This window comes from Polistes dominula, unplaced genomic scaffold (assembly GCF_049000335.1).
Source record: "Polistes dominula isolate Pdom_NZ unplaced genomic scaffold, Pdom_raw_medaka contig_24, whole genome shotgun sequence".
Taxonomy (NCBI): Eukaryota; Metazoa; Arthropoda; class Insecta; order Hymenoptera; family Vespidae; genus Polistes; species Polistes dominula.
The window spans coordinates 1,571,213-1,590,000 of NW_028301150.1; the positions used below are offsets into that span (position 1 = coordinate 1,571,213).

Genomic DNA, 18,788 nt, shown 5'->3' on the forward strand with positions numbered 1-18,788 from the left:
GATAAAGTTAATAGATAAAAGAAATGATTATGTTCGTTGAATTTGCAAAATATTACTGTATCAATTATCAATCATTATTTTAATTATATTCAAATAATTATTAGATTATTCGACAATGAAAAGAAACTTATTGTAGATATATAAACGAAATGAATATTACATTAAAATTTAATAATGAATGATATTGAAATTTCATTTATGATCAAAACGATAAGAACGTTGTTAAATAATAGGAATAAAATGATAATATATAAAGTTAAATATACGTTTTAATGAAAATACGCTTGAATTTGATAAAAACAATTCTCGAATAGTTGATTCGTTTTTTTTTTTTTTTTTTAACTTTTGCTATTTGCTTGATAAAAGAACGAAACTAGAAGAGAGATTTTCGTTTGAGTAATCGAAAAGCCAGGAAAACGAACGTGGTGGTTTATAGTTTGCTATAGGATGCAAGAATCCAAGGATGTTTTCGTTTATGTCTGTGTGATTAAAGCAACCTAACCGAATACAAACGCATACTTCTTCGTCTTTCTGAATGTTCATTCATTTACAATTCAATTGTAAACTACGTATGCGAGAAAGTGAATTCATCGTTAGTCCGCTCTAGAAGTTAGGTATTCCTTTGATAGAACGATAGTAATCGATATGAGTAACTATAAATCGTATGTACAAAATACATCCTAGAAAACGTAGAAAAATGATTACATTTAATTATTGACAATTGATTTACTTTTTATAATTAAAATATTATTTAATTTCATTTATTCGATCATTTATATTTCAAATTCAAAAATATCTAAAAATCGTTTATATATAATAAAATAATGACGATAACAAATTAAGTGATTTATTAAATAAAAAATTCAAATATATTTAATTAAAATATTTAATTGATTTACCTTTTATAATGAAAATATTATTTGATTTTATATTTATTCAATTATTTATATTTCAAATTTAAAAATATAAACAAATCGTTTATACAAAATAAAAAAAACGCGATAATAAATTTAGTATTTCATGAAATTAAAATAAATTTAATTTGTGATAAAAAAAAATACATTTCTATCGACAATTTTGATTTTTACAATCGTGTTATATCAAATCCTAAATATAATATTACGATCACGGTAATATTGAGATCAAGTATTACAGTTCTTTGAAATACTCGATGATGGTGCTATTAAAAACAAAAAAAACAAAAATAATAGGTGCAATCGTCCAAGTGCACTTAAGCTTTTTGCATTAGAGCATCCGAAATTACCTATCTGAAGCAATCGAAAATAAACAGTTGTTCGAACAAGAGCAAGTTTATTACAATTGAAAAACTTTTTCTTTCGTCTACTCGTCTATAATATAACTTTCTTTGGAAGATGTGCAAACCCCTACTACCTCCCACCTTACCGTTATCACACAGTGGTAGTTTAAGTAGTTGCATTTCGTTAAAAGTAGAAGTTTTCTAAAGTACTTTTGAAAACAGGACAAAACGTTCTTTGTCGTAAAGCTTATTTTGTCGACAATATTTGTGTTATATTCAAAGAAGGTTAATAGCTCTCTTTCTCTCTCTGTCCCTCTCTCTCTCTCTCTCTTATTCTAAGCATAGGATGACGCAATGAAGAGGAACTTCCAATGTGTTAAAATACTTTAATAGAATTTCTGCATAGGAGATGCATTGAAATTATCCTTCATTAGTGTAGGAAGATACGTTGAAATAACAGGTCAAATGAAACAATCACTCGTCTTATCAAAGTCCAGCTTTACGAAGATTGATCCGGTTTTTGGGTGGACGGTAGTGGATAGGTGGGTTTTCAGGGGAAAAGAGGGGGTTTAAGTAAACGTTGTTTCAAATCTATGCAAAGGAGTCACGAATGAGGTAACGGCCTGATATTCAAGTTCCTTCCGACATCTGCATAGTTCGATTTCAACGCCAAGTAACATCTGGCTTAGCTATTTTACCTTTTTCTTCTTATTTTTATTCTTCTTATCTATTTTTGCCAAAAAATCATGTAGATTTGTGAATGACTTCATATATACAACGTTCGTAGAATTTTATTAATTCTATTATGAACTTTTTTTTTCTTACAAATTGGCAAGGAAAAATTTCTACCAAAAATATTATTATTTTTATGAAATAAATTGTTTATGATATTATTATGATAAAATGTATTTTCAAGAAAAAAAAGGACTTAAAAATATGTAGGTACTTTTATTTTAAAAATGAATTATTCAATGTACAACGTTGTAGAAATTATTGCAAGTTAAAGAAACGAAAGAATTTTATTTTCTGAGTGGTTTTTACTTACCTTAGTCGTTATTGAAAATTCTATTACGAGAGAGAAAAAGAGAGAGAGAGAGAGAGAGAGAGAGAGAGATAGAACTATGAGAATTTAAGACTTTGAACAAATTGGATTTTAAATGAAAATTACAATTTATGTATATATAATAACATTTACAGTAATACAATCTCCCTCTCTCTCTTTTTTTTAAAAAAAAAAATAATATTAATATTAATAATAATAAAAAGAAATACGTGAAATAAAATTATTCGTTATCGGACTAACGTGAGTAACATTTCAACAAACATTATTACAATAAAATACAAATAAAAAGAAAAAGAAAAGACAATTGTTTCGAGTGTTGGTATGGCAAAACAAAACGTCGTTGAAAATATTGGCATAAACGATACACTATACTACTACCACTACCACACTACTATACATTTCTGAGTCTGCGGTCGGCGTTACAAAACGCCAGTGGCAGTAAACCTCGAGTATACAGCATCATCCGTGCGGTATCCGAGCGGTATTCCCGTAGTAACCGCACGTACCGCCCTAGGAGCTTCTTCCTTCGTTGCAAAACGAGAACAGTGTTTTCATCTCTCTTCATTCGTAGTAGGGGAGAAGAAGAAGAAGAAGAAGAAGAAGAAGAAAAAGGGAAGGGAAGGGAGACCCTTATAAAACCCCCGTTCACCCACTAGATTAACGAGTAGTTTCAAACTTCACCAGGACTAATTACCAATACCTCTCAACCCTTTTTTATTTTCTCTTCCCCTAATCTCCCCCCCCCCCCCCACCACCATTCCATATCTTTCAAATGACGTGATCGAAAAGAAAAGAAAAAAAAAGGGGAGAAGGGTGACTAGGTTTTTTTACGATTGGTCATAAATTTTCGTTAAAAAAATTCAACCCTTTTTATATTTTTATATATATAATTTATTTTTATTGAGAAAAAATAATATATATATATATATCAATAAAAATATGAATTAATTTAATTTTCATTGCAGCGAGTTTATATTCGACATTTTGTTAAATATTTATTTTTATTATTTATACTTGATCACGTTTATTTATTACCTTTTAACATCGTTACGATACTTTTCGATTGTTTTCGATGATTTATATTTGATTATTTTTTTTTCTTTATTCTTTTCGTTATAATTAATTTATTTATTACATTGTTTGATATAACAATATTACATTACAAACTTTATCATTTCTTTTCATTGTTTTTGTTATTTTTCTTTTTCTTTTTTTTTCAATTTGTCATTTTCATTTGAAAACTTTATATCCACAAATGAAATCACACTTGGGTATATTAAAGTCCCTTTTCCTATCTTCCCTAGTCCCTTTAACTCGCCAAGTTAAAGTATCTCTTTTCTTTTTTCGAAAGTTTTCCTACGAAGAAATTTTTCTCTCATCCGTTGTTCAAAATCCAATCGTTTCTTCTAAACCCTCTTTCTCTTACCACCCTTTTCTTTCTCTCTTTACCATCACCCTTACCGTTTCTCACGTAAAAACTATAAAAAAAGTTTTACTACCCTCGAAATCTCTACTTGTTCATTCAATTATACGATTTCTTTTTTCTGCGTCACGTATTATTTTCTCTACTCGATTTTCATGATTCAAATTTAATCATTATATCGTAATTTGCAATAATTCAATGATTTATTTAAAATAAAAAGGGGAAATTTAATTAAACACATTTTGTATTTTTCTTTCTATCGTATAAAAATATCGCAGGTATTTTTTTTTTTACAGAAACAAAATTGTTTTATTATTTATCATCGTTAAATAACATTTCATCGATTTTATGAGAAAACAAATAAACAAATAAAACAAAATATTAAACTGAAAATTGTAAAATGTAATAAACTATAATAAAACGTATTATAGTTTGTTTTTTGAAGTTGAAAATATGTTTATAATTAGTTTTCGATATTACAAAAAGGAAAAAAAAAACAATTTATTCGTAACAGAGTTGATTGGTGATATATCAATCCATTTGTATTTAATATTTTTTAATTTTATTTTATTCATAACAGAGAGAGAGAGAGAGAGAGAGAGAGAGAGAGAGAGAGAGAGAGGAACGAAAGAAAATGAAATTAAAACGAGTCGTCGCGAACGATCAGTTTCTTCTATTTTTGTTTTTCTTTTTCTTTTTTATTTTTGATCGATTTTACATTTTAACCAATTAATATATTATTTTTCTATTGAACAACGACAACGAATCGAATGTTCTTCCTCTTTGTTTTTTCTTCTTCTTTTTTTTTTTCGAAATGAAATGTAGAAAAAAAAATGTTGAAAAAAATTGGGGCAGAAGTTATACCACGAATACGCTAAGGGTTTAGGTAAAGGGAAGGTAATATGTGACCAGGGTTGGAAAAGAGGGTTGGTAGAGAGGGATTGGGGGAGTTAAGGGGTGTGGTAGAAAAATTGCGATAAAACGTTGCGATTAGCGATGTAATTTTCTTAGTGATTTTCGCGATCCTAAAAAATATATATATATATATGTATATATATATGCTTTAGTAACTACTAGTATACTTTTATATGTATGCACGAAAAGAATAGGGATGGTGATAAAACTGTACGATTAGACGATAATAATCAAAGATAGGAAAAGGGAAACTCGCAACCATAGTTGTGTCCCTAAACGATTTCCTTTTTTTCTCTCTCTTTTTTTTTCTTTGATAATTCAAGAAAAGGAACATAAAAATGATAATACCATCGACTTCTTTGTCGTCGTCGTAGTACGATATCTTTTACAAACAATGTTATCGTACATTTTACATTTCCTATCTAGTCGATCATAATACTTTCCACATTTCTTTCATCAAATTTTATTTATATATTTAAATATATATATAATATAATATAATAATTATTTAAACATATTACATATTACATATATTATATATATATATATATATATATATATATATATATATATATATATATATATATATATATGTATATATTTAATATAATTTATTATCTTAATATATATAAATTACCTGTCACGTTGTTTGTCCGCAATGGACTTCTAAACTACTGAACCGAGTTTAATCAAATTTCGAACACTGTATGCAATTTTATCCAACTTGAAAGATAGGATAGTTTATATCTCAATTTATAATCGGTATAGGGTAATTTGTTGACTTAAAGACGTGTATAGGACTGATTGTGAGCCACAGCAACGCGTGGCGGGGCACCTAGTATTATATATATATTATATAATTTAATAGTATTAATTATATTATTAATATAATATAGGTAATATATTTAAATAATTTAATAAATTTATAATAATTTATTAATTTTACAAATTAAATAAATAATAAAATAAATATATGTAAGCATTGTATTATATATTAAGGATTAGTTTTTGTATTCCTTCTTGATATCATAATAAAATTTGTTTACCAATTTCTATGATATAATAATCATAATTATTATTTAGTACATTATGAAATAATTGTAATAGATAGAAAATAAAAAAAAGAAAAAATTTGTTAACTCGTGTAAAGGTATTTTGCACAAGTATCGAGGATATTGATCGTCGAAAGAGAGAGAGAGAGAGAGAGAGAGAGAGAGAGAGAGAGAGAAAGAGAGAGAGAGAGAGAGAGAGAATGAAAAATAAAAAAGTCAATTTTAATTAAATCATTCTTTTTTTTTTTTTTGTATTCTTTTACCTTTTAAATACGTACCATCTTTTAATATATCCCTTCCTCTTTTTTTTTGTTCACGTTAATGTTAAAGGAATTATTAATCTAAAAATTATGAGCTTGAGCATACTTTAAAATTAGAACTTGTTCCGGAATGTTACACTTACAACGATTAAAAAACTGAAACGTTGGAGTGAGTGTAGATAGAAAAAAAAAAAAATAAAAAAATAAAAAAAAAAAAAAGAAAAGATGAAGAGAGTAAAAAGTATCTCGAGGAAAACTATGCGCAAATAGTTAGGTAGTAAAAAAAAAAAACCAGAAATCTGCCATAGAAATTCCAAAACTCTTTTCTTTCTCTCGCGAAGCATGAAATGTAATTACGTTTAAACGGAGTTACGTAAACTTGTGAGACTAAGCTTTTAAATTAGAATCGTTTTTCAATCTTTTCCTGAACAGAGAGTGGAGTCATGGTTTATAATCGTATTCATGAATAGAAAAAATAGAAAAAGAAAAAACACACGCACTCACAAACACACGAGAAAGAATTTTTACATTCGTTACTACGTACCATACTTTTACGATTATATTATATTACGATTACATCATTTTTTGGTATATATATATAAAAGAAAAATTAATGTCTGCAATTGAAAAGTAATCGGGTCAGTGAAAGTACGATAGGTAAAAACGATAAACGAACACTGTTGCAATCAATCGAACACAGTTTTCAATGAAGAAAATTTCTTTTTCATTTATTCCGACGTGTGATAAATGATAAAAAAAAAAAAAAAAAAAAGATAAAAAGAAAATGAAAATGGAGAAAGAAAAGTACAAAAAAAAAAAAAAAAGTAAAAATTCAAACAATTCTTTCACTCTGTAAATATCGAATATTCAACATTTTGTTACACGATTGAAATAATAATCCATTGAGTTATTTGATATTTAACATGTATGAAATAATTTATTCAGAAAAAAATTATTATTCGAACAATTTGGTATGCACATTGTTCAATAATATCAGTTTCAATTTCATAAAAAAAGATAAGTTTAGTTTTCGACACGTGTATGTTTCTTCATATTGCGAGACATTCCAAGCGTGCTTTTAAATTTCATTACATTAAACATTCAAGTTTACAACTCGTTCTAATAGAAAATTGAAAAACGTATATAGAATTTGGTAGGAGTAAACGTCAAGAGAATGAAATTCCACAAGTAGGAAAATTTAATAGTATCCGTTGTATCTCATGTAAAGTAGGATATACAGGAATATTATAATCTGTGGTTATCAGAACAATTTTCAACGATCGAGTTATTTAAAACAACATTTTCAAATTATATTCAAACGTTTACGATAATATTACATTCTATAGGAATAAAATCATTGAGATTTATAAAAAAAAAAAAAAGAAAAAACACAATAAACTTCAATATTATGAAATTGTTAGATGAACTAATATAATTGTTTCATGGTAATTATGGTATTTTTTCGACCTAAAACTAATACGTCAATTTATTCAATTAATTATAATAACTATAATCATAATATTGCTCATATGAAATCTAATCAAATATTCTTGAACCTGTTTGAAATTGATTAATAATTTAATAGTTATTATTACCCACACAAATTCTAATACCTAATCGTATAATAATAATAATAATAACAATACCACATAATTTTGATTAACTAGTAATAATTCGTATCTAACAAATTATCGATTATTCATAATTAATCTACAATATTTCCTCTGACCCTTCTTATAAAAAAAAAAAATAACAAAAAAAATACTATACATGTATTATTTTAACGTAGTAACAAAAAAAAAAACAAAACAAAAATAATTTACATAAAATATCATAATTCCAATCTAAAATATATTCCATGAAAACGTATGCTTCTTCCCAACAGCCCCATGTTTTTTCCATCGCTGCAACTGGTCCCCTCTACTCCTTCACATCCTCCCTCTTTCATCCCATGACCACGAACGGAAAAGAAAATAAACGTGAAAATAAAATCCGAGAATTTCGTTCCTTGCTTGGAAAAGTCCAGTTTAGTTTTGTTATCGATAGCTGGATACTATTAACGTTCGTCCCTTTAAACGAGAGGGCAACCCTTTGGAAATAATACGCATTGGCGTCATGAATAATTCTGTTACATTATCTCATAGAATAACGCGTAAACAGTTTTCGTTCTTCGACGATACGAGCTTGATGGTGGTGACTAGGATTTTTTGTTTTTCTTTCTCAACACTTTCACCACGTTCACTTATTTTTTTTTTCCCCTTTCTTCTTTCACCCATTTTTTTTTCTTTAATACTTTCATTTTAGTCTCGTTAAAATTCGCTTCAACCAATTGTTCTAGCCGTGTTCCATCGATGGCTGATTTTATGATTACATTATTTATATTTTCTTTTTGTTTTTCCTATTTCTTTGTTTATTTTCAAAAGAAGATGGTAAAAATTATTCATTCGTGGATGACAGAAATGGACGAGGAAAGATGAAACGAGACACGGGATTACGAGTGAAAGAAAAGAAAGGAAGAAAAGGAATATGGAAAGTTTGCAAAGTAAATTTTGGGCCGACAGAACGGACAGGAAAGAAACTCCATTTGGAGTTTTAATCCAATCTCGGTTGGAGGAAAAGTCCGTCGTCTTTCTTCCCTCTGTTGACACCATAGATATATATATACCCCATATATATAGTATATATACTTTCCTGTCTTACTTATAGTCATTCAGAATCACTCCTTTTTCTTTTTTACTTTTCTATTTTCCCCTTATTTTTCCTTCAATATTCCTCATTTCGAACATACCCTCACCCCCAAAACATCACCCCCATCACCGAGAGACTTTTATTCTTTACTGATTTATTTTTTCTTCTTCTTTTCTTCTTCATCTGTCTTTTTATCTTTTTTTATCTGTTTTTTTTTCTTTTTTCAACCAATATTACTTTGGACTATCTTTTAGAACGAATTTAATAGATTTAAACAGACGACAGAGAGTAAGTACGATCAACGAGATAGATGATGATTTTACATTAGTATTAAAGTATAGTTAATAAATAATACGTTTTATTTTCTACTAATCCAATATCACATAAAGTATCGCTCTATTATGGGAAAGTAGAAAAACATGAAGAGGAAGATTTATCATTTTCAAAATCCTTATCCTCCATTGCACATCACAAAGCACAAGTTTTCTTTTTTTTTTTTTTTCGTCATTTAACTTCTAATTAAGTCTCATGAAACGAACAAACGATTAAAGTCTTTTGGATATAGCACCAGGTTTCTATGGTAGATTGCGGGCTTGAAAATCTTTGAAGATAAATCGTCGCCTTGGATTTACTTAGACGACGACCAAAGTATCTTCCTAAAAGGAATCTCTCTTTCTCTCTCTCTCTCTCTCTCTCTTTACTTTAAGAGGCAATTTCGTTACTTCACAGTAGTACCCTCCCCCATCCCCATTTGAATTTCCACAAGATCGGAAGTTCGCTTTATTAAAGTCTAACCCTTTTCCTTATATACTCGATATCTGAAATTTTCAATGTGGATAATATATTTCAGTTGAAAGTGTTTCGCATTTAAGTTTCCTATCAAGAATCGTTACTTTTAATCGTCCATATATAATATACAGTATAAAGAGTTGTATATACTTATACTACTACAGTATGTGTATACGTATATTATACTATATTGTGTATATTATTATATAAGTATATACAACTTATACTATATACATGTATATTACTCTAATTTTAATTTTAATTACTAAATTAAACTTAAATAAATAATACAATAATACCGAATATATATAAAAATATTTAAATAAATTACTAATAAAATTAGTAATTTATATTGTATATTACTCATTATATTATATTATATTTAATTTTGTAATTGGTATGTGGGCCGAGAGAATAAAAAACAGTTTAACATAGTTCAACGTTTTAAATAGAATTATAAATATACCTATATATATATATATGGATAAAGGTATAAAAGTTTTTTAAGTACAAGTACGTACTCGATGATATTGTATAACAGAGAGGGAGGGGCATCATAGGTGGATGGTTAGGAGAGGGATAGAGAGAGAGAATTACACGAACGAACAGTAGAGCATTATCGAAACTCGAGTAAAGTGCTTTTTTGCCAAGGGTTTGGTTCGTAGAATGCAACAATAATGTTTATCGCGAATAAGGGAGAGTTTACGTAGACTTTTACAGTACACTTGAGTAAAGCCATTCTTTCACTTTCTCTCCCTCTCTCTCTCTCTCTCTCTCTTTCTCTCTCTATTTCTATCTCATTTACTCTTGTTTCCTTTAATCGATGATATCGAGCATGAAAGAATGAAAAAATAGGTGTTAGAGGAAGAGAGGAAAAAAAAAGGGAGGGTGTATAGTAAGTTAATGCTAATCATATACTTACTTATACTTACACTTATTTATACTTACTTTCATATCTATGGTGTAGCAGAAGGAGTAGTAGTAGTAGTAGTTGTAACATGGCAAGAAAATTTACTGTATCCCACACACAGTTGGTCACGACGTTTCACGTTTAATGGCGAAACGAGCTTTTTGTTGATGAATAACCGCGATGACTCACGGTAATAAGCGGCTTCAAAGGATTAGATTACTGGAAGGTTCTACTTACACCTTTGATCCTCCTGTCTTTACACATATATACACGTAATCGTCCTCTTCTACTCTATTTTCTAACATAAGAAACTTCGAGTAGTAGTTGTAGTAGTAGTAGTAGTAGTAGTAGTAGTATAGTTAGGCACACGAATAACATCTATATATATATATATATATATATATATATATATGTATAGCAACTCTTACTATACTTTGAAAGAATACGTAACTGTGTATCGTGGTAACGAGATACGTGGTTACGACCAACACAAGAGAAATTATAGTACTACGCCATTTTAGATCTAGAACGAGTAGGGTGTACGTTGTTTACAAGTATCTTTACCTTACCCTTCATTAAATACTAATCATTAGGATAATAATAGAAAGATAATATCTTTTACTATTAATTGACTGACCATTCATACGATTGTACTACTTACAAATTTCAGATTACGTATGGATATACTACTAAGTAATGTCTGACCATATCTTAAAGCTTTTCACTCTACTTTTTTACTATTTTTAATTAATTCAATAATATTGGTAGTAGATTAAAATTTGCAAATAGAAATATTGTCAGTTATTTCTTTTTTATTTTCTAGTAAGAGTAAGTTTTTAACACTTTGTCCCTTTTTTTCTAATCTATTATTTTATAATTTATTCTTTCATTTTTTTTTTTTTTTTTTTTTTAATGGAGATTGCGTGCATCTGTTCATTTTTGCAATTCTAAAATTCATTACGATAAAAGTTTCTACATCGTTTGACCGTTTCACTATATTCTATTTTTCTGTGAGAAATTTGTCTTTTTCTTTTCTTTCTTTTCTTTTCCACATTTTATTTGTTCATTTTCTTCGTGACTTTTATATAAGTGAAACGTATATATCTTTATTGATACATTTAAAAGGAACGATTATTTCAAATATAGAAGAAAGAGATTTTACTAAGGCAAATATGAACAAGTCCGATCTATAAAACCTTTTTTTAAATCTTACCAATATCTTTCAACGTGACGAAAGGGGAATCGATTGCTTAAAAACTATATATAATCGTTCCCATTCGTCCCAAAACGATATATCATATATATATGTGTTAAGGTCAGTGTAGTAATAACGTTTATGTATATTCCTTCAGGTTTTGTAGGGGATTTTGTTTGTAGGTTGCGTCAAAATTCTCCAAATTTTTTTTGAGAGTTCTCATCAGTGTTTTTATTTTAAGATTGATTTTTTTGTTTTTTGAAAGTTGTTTCAAGTCACTTTAGACTTTTACGTTAAGGGTTGTTTCAAAGTATTGAATAATATAAAGTATTATTTAGTTTCTATCATGCGTTTTATACGACAAGTGGATGACGTCATTTTCAGCTCCAGAACTTACAAATATTAACTTTTCAATTTATTTTATTTTACCTCTGTAAACTGATATTAAATATTTATATATATATATATATATATATACCTTTTAGAACTTTTCTTTATATTTTTCTAAAAATAAAAGTAAAACTCTGAACGGTTAGTTTCTTTTTTTTCCTATTATTTTTTTTTTTTTTAAATAAATAAAAATCAGTAAATACAACTTTGATCGAATCATAAAATTAAAAGGAAGGTGAGAAATTGCATTTAATCGATTCGATTTACTGTAAAAAAAAAAAAAAAGGGAACGTAGGATAAGAAGAAGAAAAAGAAGAAGAAGAAGAAGAAAAAAGGTGAAAGGTTTGCTTATGCGAAATAAGAAGACTTTGACACACTAGACCAGTTTGTTTTTTTTTCTCTCTTTTACTTCTTTTACTTTTTTTTTCATCCCCCATTTTTATAATTATCTTATTTTCTTAATCTCCCCCATATTTCATTTTTATAAAACAAAGTTTCGTTAATACGTTACTGAGATAGTGTTATCATCGAATGTCCATTATACATCTTAGTAGAAGTTTCTTTATTATTTTTTGTAATTACTTCGATAATCTTTGATCTTCGTAACGTAGAAAGATAATCGCCAGAGATAAAAGCACGATTTAAGATCATCATCTCGTATTTAAGATCTCAATCGTTCGTTTTAAATTATTTTTATTCTTTTTTATTTTCATTCTGTTCGATCCTTCGTTCGAATCGAGATTGAAATCGATCATGCGATATTTAGATATTTCGCCGTGTGTATACATATATATATATATATATATATATACCGGCAGTTTTTCATGAAAAGATAATTATTCTTTTTTTTCAAAGAAATTAACACAATATTTCAAGGAAAAAAGGATCTTCCGTTGTTAAAGAGCTCTTTACTTCTTTTTTCATAAATTTCTTTCTTTCTTTTTTATTTTCACTTGTGTATTTCAAGAAAGATATCCTGGCTCTCTTGATTTCATTTTCCTTCACTTTCAAACCTTCATACATACACACTATTCGCACCCATACTATTTTTCTTTCTCTCTTTCTCTCTCTCTCTCTCTCTCTCTCTCTTTTTCTTTTATTTATTTTTTGGAATTTTTTCTTTTTCATTATCTCTAATCACATAACTATTTACTTCGTTATCTTTTTGTCCAATTATTGGCTTAAAAGAGTTTCATATTCGCTCCACAAAATACCTGTGTTCCACACACACACACACACACACACACACACATATATATATATATATATATATATATATATATATATATATATACATGTATTACGTATGATCTGTCTATATACATCCATACATTTATGTGTATTTCTGTATGCACATATATATAATATATATATTTGTACACATATATATATATGTGTACAATATACATCTATCAATATATGTATATATGTATATATATGTATATGTGTATGAGTGTCCATGTAGAAGCCGACATGAAGTACGCATACGAAATATCGATCGTTCTTGCAGCATCCCTTATCGACACCCCATAGATGCGTAATTTCGAACGCAACCAACTGCCAACGGCATTTCCTATGAACCTTGCGAAAGAGCCCTCTCTTTCCTAATCAAATTTTCATCCCTTAATTAAAGCAAAATATTAATTCGGTAAATATACGTTCTATTGATCAAGAAAGTAAAACTATAATAAGAGAACTAGTATAGTTAAACAACATTATTTTGTTGTAATATTTTGTAATAGTGAAAATTTTCAATTTTTTATTTTTTTAAATTAATTAATAAAATATATTTTTTGTTTTTAATTAAAAAAAAAAAAAAAAACAATACCAATGAACAATATATGATTAACAGAAAATTAAAACATACACGTGAGCGATTATGGGGTTTTTTTTTTCATTGTTCATATTTTTACAGTTTAAACAGACGAGTTTAAAATTAGTTTAAGTTTTTATGTTTTTTATTTTTTTTTCTTATTTTTCTTTGGTCATCAAAGCTGTCTTTTTTTTTTTATTAACATTGGGTGATTGACGTTCGAGATTCAACGTTCTCACTTTTTTTTTTTCTTTTTTTCCTTATTATCCGGTTTCACATAATTGCGTCATGTGTCAGCGATTTATCGACCAAATATTTCTTCTTCGTAATTTTTTTTCTTTTTTTTTCATTTTTTCTTTCTTCTTTCCTTCCCTTCGGTTTGCACAATTACTCGTTTTCTTTTTTTTTCTAATTTTCTTCCTTTCTATTTTATTTTCTCTTTTTTCTTTTTTTTTTTTATTATTATTTTTTGTTTTATTTGATACAGACAGTCAGAGAAAGAATGGAAGACTTTTTGACAAATTAAATTTTCCCCTTGGAGTTAAACGAATTTCGTGCGTTTGAAAAATCGTAACTCGATGGAGAAGGAATTAGTGAGAGTAAAATAAAAGAGAGAGTAAGAGAGAGAGAGAGAGTGAAAAAATTTTGTCGAAGTTCAAACAAATCTGATAGGAAAAGAAATCAAAATAGACGACTTAACACGAATTAATTCGAATATTCAATTTGTATTAATTGTAAGTAAAAGATTAAATCAAATAGACAAAAAAAAAAAGAAAAAGGAAGAAGAAAAATCTTCATTCTATTCTCTTATTCGACGATATGCGAAACCAGAAAATATTGGGAAAAAAAGGAAAAAGAGAGAAAGTTCGATCACGAAGTCCTTGAAATGAAAGAAAGAAAGAAAGAAAGAAAAGAAATAATTTTGATTACTATAGAAGATATATAAGATATTTGAAATTCTACTTTTAAATTGCGAAATATCTTAAATTGCGATCATCGTAATTCGTCCTTTTTTTCTTCTTCTTCTTTTTTTCTTTTTTTTTTTTTTTTTTCGTTAACGTTCACGAACGAAGGTCCGAAATAATAGAAATGTTTCTAAAAAGGTATACAACGAGAGATATTTAACGATGAGAGAGACAAACTTCCTATCGCAATATCGTATCACTCTCTCATCCTGATTGTTCAAGCATTTTCCAAATAGATTTTAAAAGGGTTGCAAAGTACGATTCATATTGCATGAAATAAATTTCTGTGAAATCCGATTGATCTATCGATCTATCGATCGATCGTTTAACAGGCTTGGACAAGTACTGAAAACCGATATTCTCGACAAATTTCAAACAAAAATCATCGCGAATACAACCAATCGTCAGTTGTTTTTTTTTTCTCTTATAATCTCATTCGTAATTATGAAACTTGCATTTAGATTTTACAAAATGAAAATACAAATAAACTAAAAATAAAAGAAATGGGAATATTGTGTTTGTTCTTGCGATTTATTTTCACTTTATAAGGAAAATTTTTCTTAAATATTATATTCGAATAACATCAAATATATTTTTTGTAGGTGTGTTTCTTATTGTTGTTTTTTTTTTTTTTCTACTTTATTTCTATTCAATCGAATTAAATCGTAATCATCGGCACGCAAGCACACGTACGCACTTTTGCACACACACCACACACACACACACATACCACAGGATTGTACGATAAATCACTTATTCGTAATTAATAAATTATTATTAATGAGAGATTGAAAGTTTGTATATTTTATTTTATTTTATTTTTTTTTCTATCATTTCTTTCGACAAAATCGGCATTGGAAAGAATTTTTTGAAAAAAAAAAAAAATAATAATAATAATGTCAGTACTCAGATTCAAAGATTTTTTCATCTAGGAAGAAGTCATATTTGATATAATTGATCATAATTGATCTTCACCAGTTATTTTTTTAAATTTTATTTTGTTGTTCTTCTTCTTTTTCTCCTTCTTCTATTTTTTTTTTTTTTCATTTATTAATTTATTTTTTTATTAGGAAGTTATTAATTCTTTTCTTCGTTAGAGAATAGTCGAACACACCGAATAATCTGGGACTGCGTGTTTTTTTTTTTTTTTTTTTTTTTTTTTTTACGAGAGAATATCGAATTTGTTTTACGAGACGAACGAACGAATTTTGCAACGAAATACGCGATGAAAATTTGCGAATTAGTGGAAAGACGAGAGAACCGTATTTTCTTTTATTTCTTTTTTTTTTATTTCAGTGATTTGATTGGACGTGAATTTATTATTTTTTTTATATATATATATTTTTTTTTGTTCATAAAGAAAGATGCGTATTCTGTCGAAATAATTTTAGAATACGTTTGTGAACATTCTCCCACTCTCTCTCTCTCTCTCTCTCTCTCTCTCTCTTTCTCTCTACCCTTTCTTTCTCTCTTTCATTTTTTTTTTTTTTTTTATTAGAAGAATTTTTTCTTTCTGAAAGATAAGAGTCTTGAAATGTAGCGAGAATAATATATATATATTCTTCGTTTGTATGTATATATTGCAAATTTCTTGTAAATTGTTTTTTTATTTTTCTATTTAAATGTTTACGCGACGGATCGATAAATTTTTAAATCGAAATATTCGAAATTTATTTTTTACATGCAAACGTATACGATTGCATTGATGCACTTTTTAAAAAAAAAATTACCTGCAATTAAATAATTTAAAAATAATTTTGTTTTCAGTGAGAAAGATAAATAACTGTGACCAATATGAATGAATTCAACAAAAATAAATTGAATTGAATTGAATTGAAATTTTATGGTTTATTTTATTTTAAATAATTACGAGAATTGTGAAATAAATGTTTGAACACAAAATTGTTGAAAAAAACAAAAAACAAAAACAGGAAGGATTAAAAATGAACACTCACTTCAAATTTGAAACTTAATGAAAAAAATATCAAAAATCAATAATTTCTTTTTCTTATTTTGTTGTTGTTATAATTATTTCGTAGACAATTTTAAAGGATAAAAATTGCAAACGATTAGACAAATCTTAAGAATTTCATCGTCAAGGAAAATTTGGTTTTACATTATTTTGTTATTTTTGTTTTTTTTTATTTATTCTTCTCGCAACTCTTTCATCATCGACAAACAGATTTTCAAGATTTATTTATTTAAATACGCATAAATCGGCTATTGTCACTATGTAATATTCTCTCTCTCTCTCTCTCTCTTTCTCTCAAGTTTTAAATAGACTATTATTTAATAATCGTCAAATGTTCTTTTTTATTTTTATTTTTTTTATTTTTTAAATCGATTTTTACCCATTACTTATATATTTTAAAAGATTCTAAATCGGAAATCGTTCGAGACGGATTCGATTCGCTTTTTCAAAACCTGTTGTTTTATTATCCTCATTTTTTTTCATTCCTAGTTTTTCTTTTTGTTTATTCTATTCTTCTCGCTTTTATTGAAACCAGTTGTTGTTTATTTTTTATCTCGCATTAGAGAAAATTGAACGAATCGATTCGAGTTCACTCATTTTTATTCCACGTCAAATTCTTTTCGTTTCCAAATTTTTTTCCTCACCCTCTCTCTCTCTTTTCTATGTACACAGAAAATAACGTATCATGTAAATAGTTTATTAATAAGTAATCTTATTATTTCTCATATATATATATATATTTATTTTATTTAATTTTTTTTTTGTTTTTGTTTTTATATCTTTCTTTCTTTTAATCGGAACCTTTCAATTTAAATCACATTCTCTATTTAACAGACAATCAACGCTATTTAGACAATAGGAGTGTTTCATTAATCATTTATTAGTATTTATTCTTTATTTTTCTTTTTTATCGATAATAGTGAGACTAACAATGATGATAATAATAATAATAATAATAATAATAATCGTAAGATGATAATAGTCTTTTAATGATGTAATAATCATAATTTTTATTTAATATTATTAGTTATTTTTTTTTTTTAATGCATATTTATATTTATATTTATTTATTTATTTATTTATATATATATATTTATAGATTTTTTTTTCGATTAAATAATACAAGTGTTTTCACAATAAATTTACGGTATTTAATATCATAAATTTTCTTTGTCTTTTTTTCTCTATCATTTATTTTATCTCTCTTTCTCTCTCTCTCTCTCTCTCTTCTTCGATCCCCTTTCCCCCACCCCCCTTTTTTTTCATTGTATTCCAATAACTTAATAATCTCTACGACGAATTATATTTTTTTATTTATTTATTTATTTTTTTCTTTCACGAAGGCTCGTAAGATTGTCGATCCTTCCCAAAAAACACACACACGCACACACTTTGAAAGCGTTTTAGTGATATCACAGTGATTTCATTGCTCCAATATTATCGATAGAGTTTTTTTTTTTTTTTTTTTTTCATATTCTTTTTTTTTTCATCTTCTTTTTCTTGATTTTCGGTGCCCAGCGCGAGATCATTGAAGACAATTTTCGTTAAAGTTTTATTGTTTTTTTTTTTTTTTTTTTTTTTGTATTTCGTGAATCAATGTGTTTTTGTTCTGAAGTATTAAAACTCGTGTGGTAGGAACACTTCTTAAAATGTTTTTCATTTCTTGTTGTTTTTTTTTCATTAAAAAAAATCCTTTTCGGAAGAACATTAAGAAGTGAATGTTCACAACAACAACAACAACAACAATAACAACAAGAACAAAAAAATTAATCATTTCACTAGTAACTTTAAGAAAATTCAACGATGATCTCGCGTAAGCCGCAAAAAACATTGTTGTCGAGGTACGTCGTACACGTTTTTTTTTGTTTCTTTGCTGAGGTTTTCGGAGGGGGTGGAATGGGGAAGGGAATGGGTAATGGTTGGTTGAAAGGGTAGGAAAAAAAATGTAAAACTTTTTCGAGGGCACTCACACGTTTCTTCGAATGGAAATAGTTGAAATATAAGATCTCAATCATTGAATCCTCTATGAGAGCTGACTTTGATTAAGTTGAAATATATATCTTAATAAAAATGATAACATTTATAATAATATATT

The 18,788-nt window shown here is 27.2% G+C and overlaps 1 protein-coding gene across 1 annotated transcript in view; it reads right to left on the reverse strand.

The window, feature by feature from the left end:
* Positions 1 to 12,986: 12,986 nt before the first annotated feature.
* Octalpha2R (alpha2-adrenergic-like octopamine receptor) overlaps positions 12,987 to 18,788 on the reverse strand; it is an 89,615-nt gene continuing 83,813 nt past the window's right edge. Inside the window, 1 exon segment of the mRNA XM_015317791.2 lies at positions 12,987 to 18,788. This exon segment is cut by the window's right edge and continues 4,531 nt beyond it. The gene's annotated coding sequence lies outside the window, so the exon portion shown is untranslated.